This window comes from Cyanistes caeruleus, chromosome 3 (assembly GCF_971803275.1).
Source record: "Cyanistes caeruleus chromosome 3, bCyaCae1.hap1.1, whole genome shotgun sequence".
NCBI classification, from domain to species: domain Eukaryota; kingdom Metazoa; phylum Chordata; class Aves; order Passeriformes; family Paridae; genus Cyanistes; species Cyanistes caeruleus.
Window position 1 is genome coordinate 91205425 of NC_141703.1, and position 12071 is coordinate 91217495.

Genomic DNA, 12071 nt, shown 5'->3' on the forward strand with positions numbered 1-12071 from the left:
GGAGAAAGAGAGCTGATGATCCAATTTCACATTTTGTTGTTATATTTGTTTTAGTGGATGTTGCTTTTTACCCTCCACAGTTCAGGTGACTACATGTATGCAAACTGACAGGATGTTTAATGCTTCTCACCTCTGGCTTCTGACCCTGCTCCACACCTGAAAATCATTATGACTTGGTGGCTGATTAGTTGCCCATCAGATGGGTAGATGAGATATAGCAGAGCCCTTCATCTTCCTCCCCCCCAAAAAATTTGGTATAAATAGCCTTCCTGTTGGGCAGTAAGCCAGAGAGGGCTGGGACAGAATGGGACACAGAGATTGCAGTTTTTCTTCCTTCTGTGAGTCCTTTCTCAGTTTAATTGCTGAGGTTATTTTAGGGTAGGAAGGGAGTGTGGGAAAGAGAGATGGGATAATGGATAGAGTTGCTGGTGATGATATTGCTTGCAGATCTGAACATGTAGGATCCTTTTAATCTTGCAGTTTGGCAGTCTGGTACCTTATGTACCACAAAATTAACTTAAAGCCTCCACAAATCTTTGGGAGAGAAAACATAGTCAAAGTACAGTAGAGCAAACAACAGAAAAAAACTGTAAGGTATAACTAATCAGATACCCTGAGATCCCAGTGTGGCTCAATCCTCTTTGCAAAAATTAAGCTGATGACTTTGACCTTTTTAGGGCCTTAATTTTACAGATGTAATGCCAGCACTTAATACTTTCCATGTGCAAAACTCAAAGCAGCTTAAAAAATGAGGGTAGCTGCAGCAATCCTTTATTACAGACAGACTCGCTGAGAGAAATGATTTAACAAAGCCATTAACAGTCACAAGGCTTGCCCATTCTGTGTATGCACAAAGTTAACATATCCTCCAGACTCAGCTTACCTCATCTAAAGTTATCAAGTAGTTCAGAGAAAGTGTTTTGTTAATAATGTTCCCCCCTCCAGGTTGCTGATGCTGTACTCTCTGCCTGAAATCCCATGATATACTGTTTTTTCCCAGTCTGACAAAGGCATGCCAGGTTATTTTGCATTCTGTATTTATCTGATGGCCTTGTCTATAGTGTGTGAGCTATCCTTGGCAAACTGCTGGTCTTAAAAAAGGAAATGCACCAAGTAGCATGTTGATACAGGTGCTTCTTTGGTTCATTGTTAGGCCATTAGGGAGAGAAGTTGCAAAGTTCAGTTATGAGAGTACATCCAGTATCATAAGGACTGACTCTCAAGGTCAGATCTGAGCCAAGACTGTTTTTTCGGTAAAGACAGTTGTGCTCAGCATGACCTAAAGCCCCCAGAGAAACATGGCTGTTATCTTCTGCAAGAAACTGATGGATACAGTCAGGCATTGCAGCTTCATTAATGTTTGTGTTTTGCAACCTGGTGAGTCTTGACAGAGCAGAGCGGTTAATGATGACCCACAAGACCACTTCAGAGATGTGGCGACCTGAGTGCCTTGGTCAGATGCTCATTATGGTGGCTTTCTGTAGTGGTGCTTGGTAGGAGGAGCCCTGATAGATTTTTATCCCATTAACAGACCCCACTTCCTAGTTTTCCCCTCCTTGGATTCTGTATTTGGTAGTGTTAGACAAGGTATATGCCCAGAATAATTCAGGTTGGAAAAAACCTCCAAGATCATCATGTCCAATCTTTCACCAACTACCACCTTGTCAGCTAGACCATGGCACTAAATGCCACATCCAGTCATTTCTTGAGCACTTTCTCTCATCTTGTGTCCCTGGTTGCCTGAGAGAAGCAGCCAGCTGGTACCTCACCACAGTCTCCTTGCAGGGAGTTGCAGAGAACAATAAGGTCTCCCCTGAGCCTCCTTTTCTCCAGGCTCAACATCCCCAGCTCCCTCAGCTGCTCCTCATCAGACTTGTGCTTCAGACCCTTCACCAGCTCTGTTGCCCTTCTCTGGACTTGCTCCAGCTCCTCAATGTCCTTCTTGTAGTGAGTGGCCCAGAACGGGACACAGGACTCAAGGTGTGGCCTCACCAGTGCCGAGTACAGAGGGACAATCACTGCCCTGGTCCTGCTGGCCACAAAATTATTGATACAAACCAGGATGCCATTATTATGCCATACAGAGGCACCCAAAAAAGTGGCTTGTGTGAGGTTTGAACAAGCAAAGACCAGAGCTGCATTTCAAAGTCTCTTCATGTTCCTGGTTGCTGCTTCTTTCATCTCCTCTGGACCTTTCTCCTGCCTGAAATGCTGGAATAAAGCATTCTCTGAAACAGGTTGCATGCTCTATTTCCCCCAGTGACGCCTAGTAGAAGAAATCTTGTCTCTTAGATATCAAATTTGAAAGCAAAAATGAGAGAGAAAATAACAGTTGCTTTAAATAATGAACAAAAGTACCAGGAGATTTATGTCTTCCACTTTCTCCCCTCCCTCATGCAGATATTCTCTTTAAAAACAGTTTTCCAAAGTGAGTTTCACGCTGGATCGACAGCCCTGCAAAGCAGCATCTTCTGTACATGTACTAAATGAGAATAACTAATTCGTGGGAGCTCAGACTTTCACTCAGCAGGAGAAGCATGCCTTGAACTTAATATAACTAGAAGGTTGCATTTAAGTGAAAGTCTGGGGTTATCTGCCTAGTCCATTCAGTGACAAAATCCTGTGCTTTTCTGAACAGCAAGGGTGAGAGCAAATGTGGGAATTTGTTTCCAGGGAGGTGATAAATGATCAGTTAATGATTTCACTATAGTTACTAAAAAGGGTTTATGTGATAAACTCTATCTGTGGCTGGCCTGAACCAGGTGTCCTCCAGGTAAAAACTGTGGATGCTGCTACAAATCTTCTTGAAGCCGTTTTGCCTTTGAAATGGGCAGATTGGAATTGATTGCAACCTTGGCATTGTTCAACTCATATTCTGTGCTTAGAAAAGTGGAATGCTGCTGCTTTACTACTCTTCTCCTCCCTTCATTCTTTTCCCCCCACATAGCTCTTCCTATCTTCACTCAATCTGTTATTGTGACTGGTCATCTCATACATAATACTGCTTACTGCTTAAGGGAAACTAGCAGGTAGCTGCACCTGGTGTAAATACTTGCTACAGAAATCTAAAGTTAATTGCTGCAAGTTTTTGTGCCAGTAAAAAATAGTAATAAAAAAAAAAAGATTTAAACTTTCTATTTAAACCACAAAAGTGGGTGTGAGGCCACTTGAACTGCAAACATTTTATCAACTCAAACAATTGTTTCCTAGCATTTCCTTTCTGTCATTTTTTCAGACATCTTATAACTGAGAAAATATACTAAGGGATATTTTTAGTATGAACAAGGTTAATCAGCTACAATGCAAATCAAATTTGAACTTTCTCCAAATCTCAAGCTGAACAGCTTTTGAGGCTCTGAAAGTTTCAATTATTTTTTTTTTCTTTTTCATTATCACTTCACTTCCAAATGTCCAGGTGTCTGCAGATACCAGATTCAGAGAGCAGTGATATGCTCTGATAGGGTCTGTTCTCATGTTATTTCTAAGATAACCAGAAGCAGGATGAATTTGAAGTCATCTTTTGAAAAAAGTTGGTACTGATGAGAATTCTCTTCCTGTTTTCTGAAGTCTGAATATTTCAAATCATGTCAGTAGTGGATCAAGCACCTTAAGTGGAAACAGGTATGAGCAAAGTTCATAGACATTCTCTTAATAGCTGTACTTGTATCTATCATTTTTGTTGTGTTTGTGGGGCTTTTTTAGTTGGTTGCTTGGGAGTTTTTTGCTGCCTATCAGTAATATTATAATATCATTATAATATTACTGCAAAACAGATAAACAGACTAAGTTTTATCCTGAACTTGTACATCTCTGAACTTGGGAATCTTGTCTACATTTTTCCCCTTTTGAGGGAAGGAAAAGCAAAGGTGGTATCCAGAATATGTTAAGTGATAAGGAAATTCCAACATTGTCTGGAAAGTTTTGACAGGCTGGACTTGCTGTGCTGAAGGTTCAGCCAAGGATGTGACATAGGGACAGCCCTAACAGTATTGATGGATAGAGGAGATAGGACTGAGCCAAAGATCAACTATTTTCCCAAGCTTTTTACAGGACTTACTTGCTTATCAGAGCCTGCTTGCAGTAACTGAAAACAAGAAATAATAAACCCATATACAAACAAAGCCACAGTTTTTAGAAAACAAAGCTGTTGAAAAGCTGAGAGAAATGAGAGGGAGACCTAACCGAAGCCTGTTATGGAATCTTAATTACTGTATGGTAGACTGAGATGGATGGATGCCTTAAACAGAGTATGAGGACAGAAAGCATGAAAGTTGCATGCTGCTTTCACTGGGAAGGCACTCAGAAAGTCAGGAAAGTAAAATATTTTTCCTATCCTTTACTGGGGGTGGGAAAAGGCAGGACTTTTTAGCAATCTGGGAGGTACTTCCTTGCTAATGTGTATGATCTGGAGTTCTATTTTCTTGGTGGGTTTTTCACTTCGAAATTGAAAAGAAAAAAAAAGTCCAGTTTGAAGTCAGGAGGGTAACAGTACCAGAAATGGCCTCTTGCCTCCCTTCGGTTCATGGGTGCATGGGAATGAATGGGAGCTGGATAGGATTTACAATTGGAACACCGGAGGACAAGCTGATCATCTTTCCTGAATAGGCATGAAGGATATGTTGGAAAACACGAAATGTCCACATCCACCTTCCCGAGGACACAGTCCCCTGTGTGGATTCCCTTCTCCTCAGGCTGGCTCCAGCAGTCTGGACACTTGTCAAATCCCCAGCATGCAGCTGCCTGCATCTCGCACTCCATTATTATTGCTGATGCTAATCTCTGACCGCTGAACACGGGTCAGAACCAGGAGATAATTGCAGCTCCGATCTGCCAGGCACGGTCCTTTGTGAGTAGTTAATGAGTGTTCAGGAAAATAAAGCAGAAAGAAGAAAAGGGGGATTGTGGTTTGCATACAGTGAGATAGGGAATGAATAGGAGATGGAAAGAGGGGACAATTCACTGATAGGGGAAAAAGAAAGAATTTGGGAAAAAAGGAAATCATTTGCACTAAGGCTCCTACTGCCTTATTCTTGTTTAGCCCAAGTGGATGGGATCTGTCAAGAAGGGGACTAAGCAGGCAGGATGCATTCACACCCTGGGCATGTCAGCAATGCTTTGGTTCTGGGTGCCATGAATGCAGAGATGGGGGTCATCCTTTTCCCTGCCAGTCAGGGGGTTACACCCGCAAGACCAATGTCCTTGTGTTCTTTGCTCTGAGGCATTTGCTCTCCTTTACCCTGCATCTCACACTGCCTGGGGGTTTGAAGGTGCCCTCTAGAGATTGGCTATCTACTCCTAAAATTGGCTTTAGCTCTCTCTTAGCTTGAGTGGCAGTGACCTGTATCTCTCTATCTGAATCTCCAAACTTTATTCCCAGCTCTATCTTTATATCACATACAGAGGGATCGCTTTTGGTATCTGAAGGAAAAAGGTGACTTTTATCAAATCTTTGACAGGCCCTTATTCCAAACAAAAAGCAGCTGCATCTAGTGATCCACATGACACTGTTGTCCCCAGCACAGGGTTCTTTAACCCTGTGTGCAAGAAGCCAGTCCACACACAGACTAGAGATATTTGATTTTATTTCATGTGTGTGCAGACATGGGCGATGGGTGTTAAATCCACAAAGCTAGCACCCCTTCAGTATGCCAGGTGCTCATTTTTATACTCTTTGAACAATAAAAAACCTGCCATTTCCTGTATGCCTAACAACCTAAAGCTATAGTAATTGGCTTTGCATTCTCTTCTCTCGGTTTAAAGATACAGTGCATATTTATTTTACTGTGCATGCTCAGAGGAAGGGGCTTTTATGAGTAAAGGGTGATAGCTTATGGACGGGCATTTTACTATGTTAATGATCACAAAGTTCAAGCTAAATTGTTCTTTGGCTTTGTAGTTTGATTCATAGCATCCTCCTGTTCTTACTTCTCAGGTCATGGCTTTTGGTGCCTACAGGTTTTGTTATTCTCTCATTCTCCATAAATTATTTTCTTTGTCCTTTACTGTACTCCAGTGATTCAGTGAATTTATAACTTCTAGCATTCTCATTTGTATTTTACTTCAACAACATGACTCCTCATGAAGATTCCTCAGAGCATGCATGCTCTTCCTTGAAGAGGAGATGGCTCCACCTGCTCCTGTGACATCTGTTACAGGGAATAACTGTTGCACTATGTGGACACAACAATTTGGTAGTCTGGGCATGTCTGGGTTTCTGGAACCCAAAAATCCACCTCAAAGGAGGGGAAGGAAAACTGCTTCTTGTTAATGAATTAGAGTCACTCAGGATGGAGTCTGAGGGGGAAATAAATGATTGTGGTGCGTGTTTGTGTCCATATGAGTCCCCTCTTCCTAACGACCATGTTAATGTGCTCATAAAAAGATATGGTGCAGGGGGGACGTGACTGTTCAGGCTGATTAGCATTTTATGGCAGAACTAAGCTCCATGACAAACTGCTGGCTGGGTGGGCTGTTTTTACAACTCAGAAAAGTCTTCTTTAAGATGCAGAAAGAACAAGTTCTTTTTCCTTATTTTGAGTGCTATTATATTCATAATAATATTAGTTACTATTGGCCTTTGAGGGGTTCTGTAACTCCCATGAAAAAACAAGATGGTGAGGGAGTTTGGGTGACTCAGGTGAGTCCTAACCAGAAGTGCTCTGTACTGGTACAACGGGAAAGATTCACAGAAATACCTGCAATCAGCTGCAAAGCATGACTGAGGTCCTGGGGCCTCTTGGACCTACTAATCAGAAAAATAGGTATTGAATCCTGGTGTCTTGGCCATACCCAGTCTCCCTCTACAGTTTGCTCTTTGCTTTCAGTGAGATATTAACTTGGCTTTGCTTTCAGTCCAAACTCATGTGTACCATGGTTCTGTATCATTTTGCATTCTGGAGGCATTTTTCAGTAGTTTTGAATGACCTACATCCCCACTGTTTGGAAAGAGGTTAGGGTTTCCTCAGGGTAAGATACACCATGGATACATTTCCAGGTTTGGAATAGTCTATGAGGTGCTGCTCCAGTCCCAAAAGTTGCTGGAACCAGATTTATGTCAAACATTAATGCTGAGATAGGAGGTAAGAACAACGGGTAAAATGAGGTAGCAGAGGAAAAAGAGGGTTTGAATCTGCAAATATAACCTAGAGAGCACCAGCCTTTCTGGCACTGGGACTACTGCAGATATTCATGTAGAGAGTGTGTTCCTCAGAGCTGCAGAGCAGGTTCAAACAGCAGGGCTTCATGAGCAAGGAGCAGCTCCTTACGTGAGGCAGCAAGCAGAGGGACTCCATGATGGTGAGCATTTATCCCGTGTTGCCTCTAGTGATGGAAGGGCTCCATCTGGTTAAAAGTCTCAGTATATAACTGCTTATCATATAATGTCACTCGGAAGTCAATTTTTTTTGAAGGGGGGAAGTGACAGGTATTGAATAGCCTAATGTCAAGAGAATAACAGGTTTTACGCCAAGAGATTTAGAAATGTGAGAGAAGTGGTTTTCAGGGCAGATCAATTCTGTGAGTGAATGAGATGCGTTGTGCTGGAGAAGGGACACAAGCCCAGCTGCAGTGAAAACTGGTGGGGGAAGGTGCCAGTTGAGCCATGCATCCTGCTTATATGTCTGTGCCTACACACACATAATTAGCAGTGAAGACCTCAATCAGCATCCTGCCTTTATTCAGTCATGTGTGTAAGCCTGGGTTTCTTTATGTGTATGCTGAAAACTGTTAGAATGGGTCTCTCTGGAAAAGCTGGAATAGCCTTCTGGGCATTGGGAATAATTAATTCTAAGCACATACTCAAATGCATACTGAATGGGTGACCGGAGCCATATGAGAAACTTGCAAAGAAACCTGAAAATATGTAAGACTCTGCACTTCATATCTTGCTGCTGGCTCCATCCTGGAGCTCGGCAAACCATTAAGAAAAAATGTAATTTCACAACTGTGTAAATTTCTCATAATGCCTTTATTGAGTGTGTGGCACCCTTCCCTTCCTCCACACCCTCTTCTTCCCAGTGTGCTGTCTGGGAACACAAGGGCTATTAGGTCTTACTGATATATAGAACTGAATTGCTAACTCACTTAACTTGAGGACTTTGAGAAGGAGTTTGAAATCAAGATAATTTAGTTGAAAACCCCACAAGTAGGTTTTCACACTGGAAATGCTTATCAGCAAGATAATGGATAAGCAGGAAGTTACCAAGTGTGGCCAACTGGGACTAAGTGCTGCAGCTCACAAACCGAATATCTGGAGTCACTCTACCACCAAAATATATGAGAAATAAGTCTATTTCTCATATAATAATATATAAATTCTAATAGCTTATAGATGTAAAGAAATTGCCACTTGCACAGGGATCTTCCACAAGGTAGAAAGAGGGGAGAAAAAGACTCACATTTCATGGAGCAAAAATATTTGTTATTACAATTTACTCTGTTTGCCTTAGTTTGTCAAAGGGACAAACTTTATTATTTCATGGGTCTCCATTATGGTCTCCTATTCCTGTTATATATATGAATGTTGCAGGCAGGATAGAAACAAAAGGAAAGAAAATGGGAATGTTTTACCAACCCTCACCAATAGGCTGCAAATGCCACACTGAGGTGCCAACATGAGATCCTCACTGTAATTCTCAATAAGATATTTTGCTTTCTCCTTTTAGAAGCCAGCACTGAAGCAGTTAATGGTAGTGGCCTTTCCACTGCCAGAGAGACATGGGAGCCCTTGAGAGGTGCAGGAAGGTTCACTTCCCTGAGCTGTAGTTTTGAGGTTTACTTTTGCCACACGCTTCAGCTGAGAAGCTTAAAACCTCACTTATTCAGATTGTGACAGCTCCACAGCCCTGTAGCTATGCTTCCCTGAGCCTCTGAAACGATTGCCCTGAGAGCAGCCAGGAATGTTCTTGAACACTGTAATGGGCACTGCAGCCTTGGTAAAGCTGAATCCAGCCTTCAACCCCTGCCTTGCAAATGACTGGTGTTCCATCATCTTTGTTGATGGGCTGTCGGAGGGTGTTAGCAAACACACAGGAGCCCAGACTGAAATTCAAGACACTGGGAGATGTCCTTGCACAGGCCTGCTTGCCATTAGCTACCAGGCCTGCTCCTGATTGCAGGTCCCAGCATTGCAGAGCAGTGCACACAAAATGAGCTGGCAGCCTGCCCAGGCTGCATATGGTGCCTGGAGATGGGGTACATTTGGTGAGAAATTGGGAAGCTGTGATGATAGGGAATAATAGCAGCTATTTCTGCTATGGGATCATTATGTCCTGAACAAAGATGTGCTTTTGATGAGAGTGCGATGAGTGGTAGGATGTTTTGGCTTGTCATACCTGCAGCTTTGTTCATCTTTTTCGAATGAGTGTGTGTAGTGCTAAGAGTGCATCAATGGCTTTCTTCTGGGGAAAGGATGGCTTTAGTTCCATAGCAGAAGCAATGAAGGATGTGCCTGAAAAAGAAGTCCTATCAAGAAGCCAAAGCAGTGACATCCTTCTTGGCAGAGGTATGATAAAAGCCAGTAACTGAGATTTGGATCTTTCCTTCCAGGAAAAATGAAGCTGTCCTTTCTTGGAGATGAAGAAAAGGGTACTGCTTAAGGCATGAGGCGAAAATTATGAGGGGGCCGAGAGGTTTCCAGGATAATAGAAGCAAAAACATGGATGAAATGAAGTGAGAAGAGCAGTTGGGAATGTGTCACTGAAAGCATGCAGGTAGATAAGATGTGTGGGACACAGGACTAACTGGAGAAGTTGACCTGAAAATAATGAGGGAGAAAACTACTGTTCATTATGGTTTCTGCTACATTCAGGGAAATAGGGCTTGACACTGGACTTCTTTGGAAATAATCAGGATGATGCCAGTGAACTGACCCAATTCAATTCCAGAACTGGAGTTCTCCATCTCTGAATACTGCTTAATTGCTCAATGCAAAGGAATAGCAGTGCCAAGGCTACCAGTAAGGTCTCAGTCTCAGTTCCATTGTCTTGATCTCTGGACTCCTGAGAGAGACTCATGGTGTGGAAATAGCTGTGCTTGAGTTTCCTGTATGAACCACTGTCTGCTCATTGCAGACTCGTAGAAGAGTGTGTTTGACACCCAGGATGGCAGGCATGATGGAAGAAATCTCTGTCAACCGGATTTTATTTTTTCTCTATTCTTCTCTCTCAGGGAAAATCTTGCTTTTTTATTCCATAGTGGCATGGGTTATGCCATACTGTAATCCTTTTTGACTACAAGGATTCCTCTGACTCCAGAGGAATCTGGAGAGTGAAACTTTTGATTTAAAGCAGTGTACTGCAAGCTTCTCATATGGGGAAGGAGACATGAGCTTGAGGGCTTTCCCTGTGTTTCTCTGAGGTCTCCAAGAATTTGTCACAGCAGCCTCTGGTGAAAGAAAGTCCAAATCTTTCTACTGAAGAAGGACCTTACTGGTTCTTTTATAGTGTGCACTAGTCAAGGAGAGGTGTCACACCAATCTTCCCATCACTTGTGCCTTTTCTGCCAGTACTGCCAACACTCAGTTTAGTACTAAACCAGGAGATCCTCGCCCAGAACACCTATTTAGACCTATGTACACATGTGGGCCATGAAGAACCGATGTCTGTGACCATCCCTAAGGGGTCTGTAAAGGCACAGCCATGAATCTAGACAAGGACTGGCCTGAACTGGGGCAAAATGTTTAGTGCTGCATTGAGCCATTCAGGAAGCATCACAATTGCGGTTGGAACACAGCTTCAAGGCAAGGAGTAAAATGAGATCCCCACTCCACACTGTGATTTGTCCAGCCCTTAATTTCATCTCTGTGGCCTCTTGCCTGTTCCTGGTGGTCAAGAAGCCTCAGTGGAACCATACAGGATGTGCGCATTGTATCTAATCTGCTGTATGTGGATTTTTTGCACTAGCAATAGTGCTGAAAGTTGGCCTTTCTGAAAAGAAATCACCAGCCATACAAACTCTTGAAAGCATGGCTAGGAAGCCAAAGCTGGGGATGATTCTCAAGCATTGGAATATTCAGATTTGGGTCCAACCCTCTCTACTTCCAGTGCAGAGCACTGGGTTCTGGTAGCAGGACTCCTATGCTGCACGCAAGGCTGGAGCACTGTAGCAGAATGCAGAAGTAAAAGGTTTATTACATAGCAACCAATTGGTATCTTAAACTCACTAACATCAGCCTGGCCTGAACTACTTCCTTTACTAACTTAAATAATTGCATCCTGCTAGCCTTTGATGCCAGAAAGAAGGAGACTGCATCTTTAAATAGAGGAGAAAATGATAGGGGTGAGGTGATCTGATTAGTCTGTAAGATGAGCGGAAATTAGTTATTTTCATCCTTAATCACCCACAGGATGGGCCAATTATCGAGCTGTTAGAGACCTATTAGATGGTTGGGAACTCACCCTTCCTCACCTTCCTCCCATAACCCGGCATGAAATTATTGAAGTCACTCAATTTCACTCTCATTGAAACCCACGAAGAGAGATCTCACAGCTGGGCACGGGGTGGTTTCAGAGGCCTTTTTCTAATGACGGGCGGTACTCCGACTTCCAGAAATTGGTTTATCGATTTTATCCAAACCACCTCCCTGAAAATGCAACCTGCACTTTTGCAGGAACAATTCTATCTATATGTTTGTCTGTCAGCCTATCTACTTGTCTATCTATCCTCTTGTTTGACTAATCTGAAAAGAGACAAATAAACTTCTAACAGCTGCCTGTCTAATCAATGCAGCATGTTTATCCACTCTTGAGCAAACTTTCATTTTGAATGTGTATTTGCCGATGTATTCAATGAGTGCTGCTTATGAACAGTTGCATCCTGTGGATTTCCCACTAATTGGATTTCCTAAGTGTGTTTGCTGCTTGGCATTGCTGTGGTAAAAGGTGATGGGTCAGATCCATTCACATAGCTTTGTTCTCCTCCTTCCCTACCTCTGTTTGGGTAAAAGTAATTAACAAAATGAAGAAGGCACACAGAAGCCATTGCGCTTTGGAAGAGGGAATCAATAATTTGAGGAAGGAGGAAGAGTGAAATTAGGGTTGGGTTTTTTTTGAGTTAAATTCGAGGCCCATGTG

At 42.6% G+C, this 12071-nt stretch overlaps 1 long non-coding RNA gene across 1 annotated transcript; it reads left to right on the plus strand.

Annotated features, from left to right (window-relative positions):
• The first annotated feature begins 244 nt into the window (after positions 1-244).
• On the plus strand, positions 245-11739 carry LOC147654336 (uncharacterized). The gene is made up of 2 exons (XR_015284973.1): positions 245-338; positions 9547-11739. It is a non-coding gene; the product is annotated as an uncharacterized LOC147654336 (long non-coding RNA).
• The last annotated feature ends 332 nt before the right edge of the window (positions 11740-12071 follow it).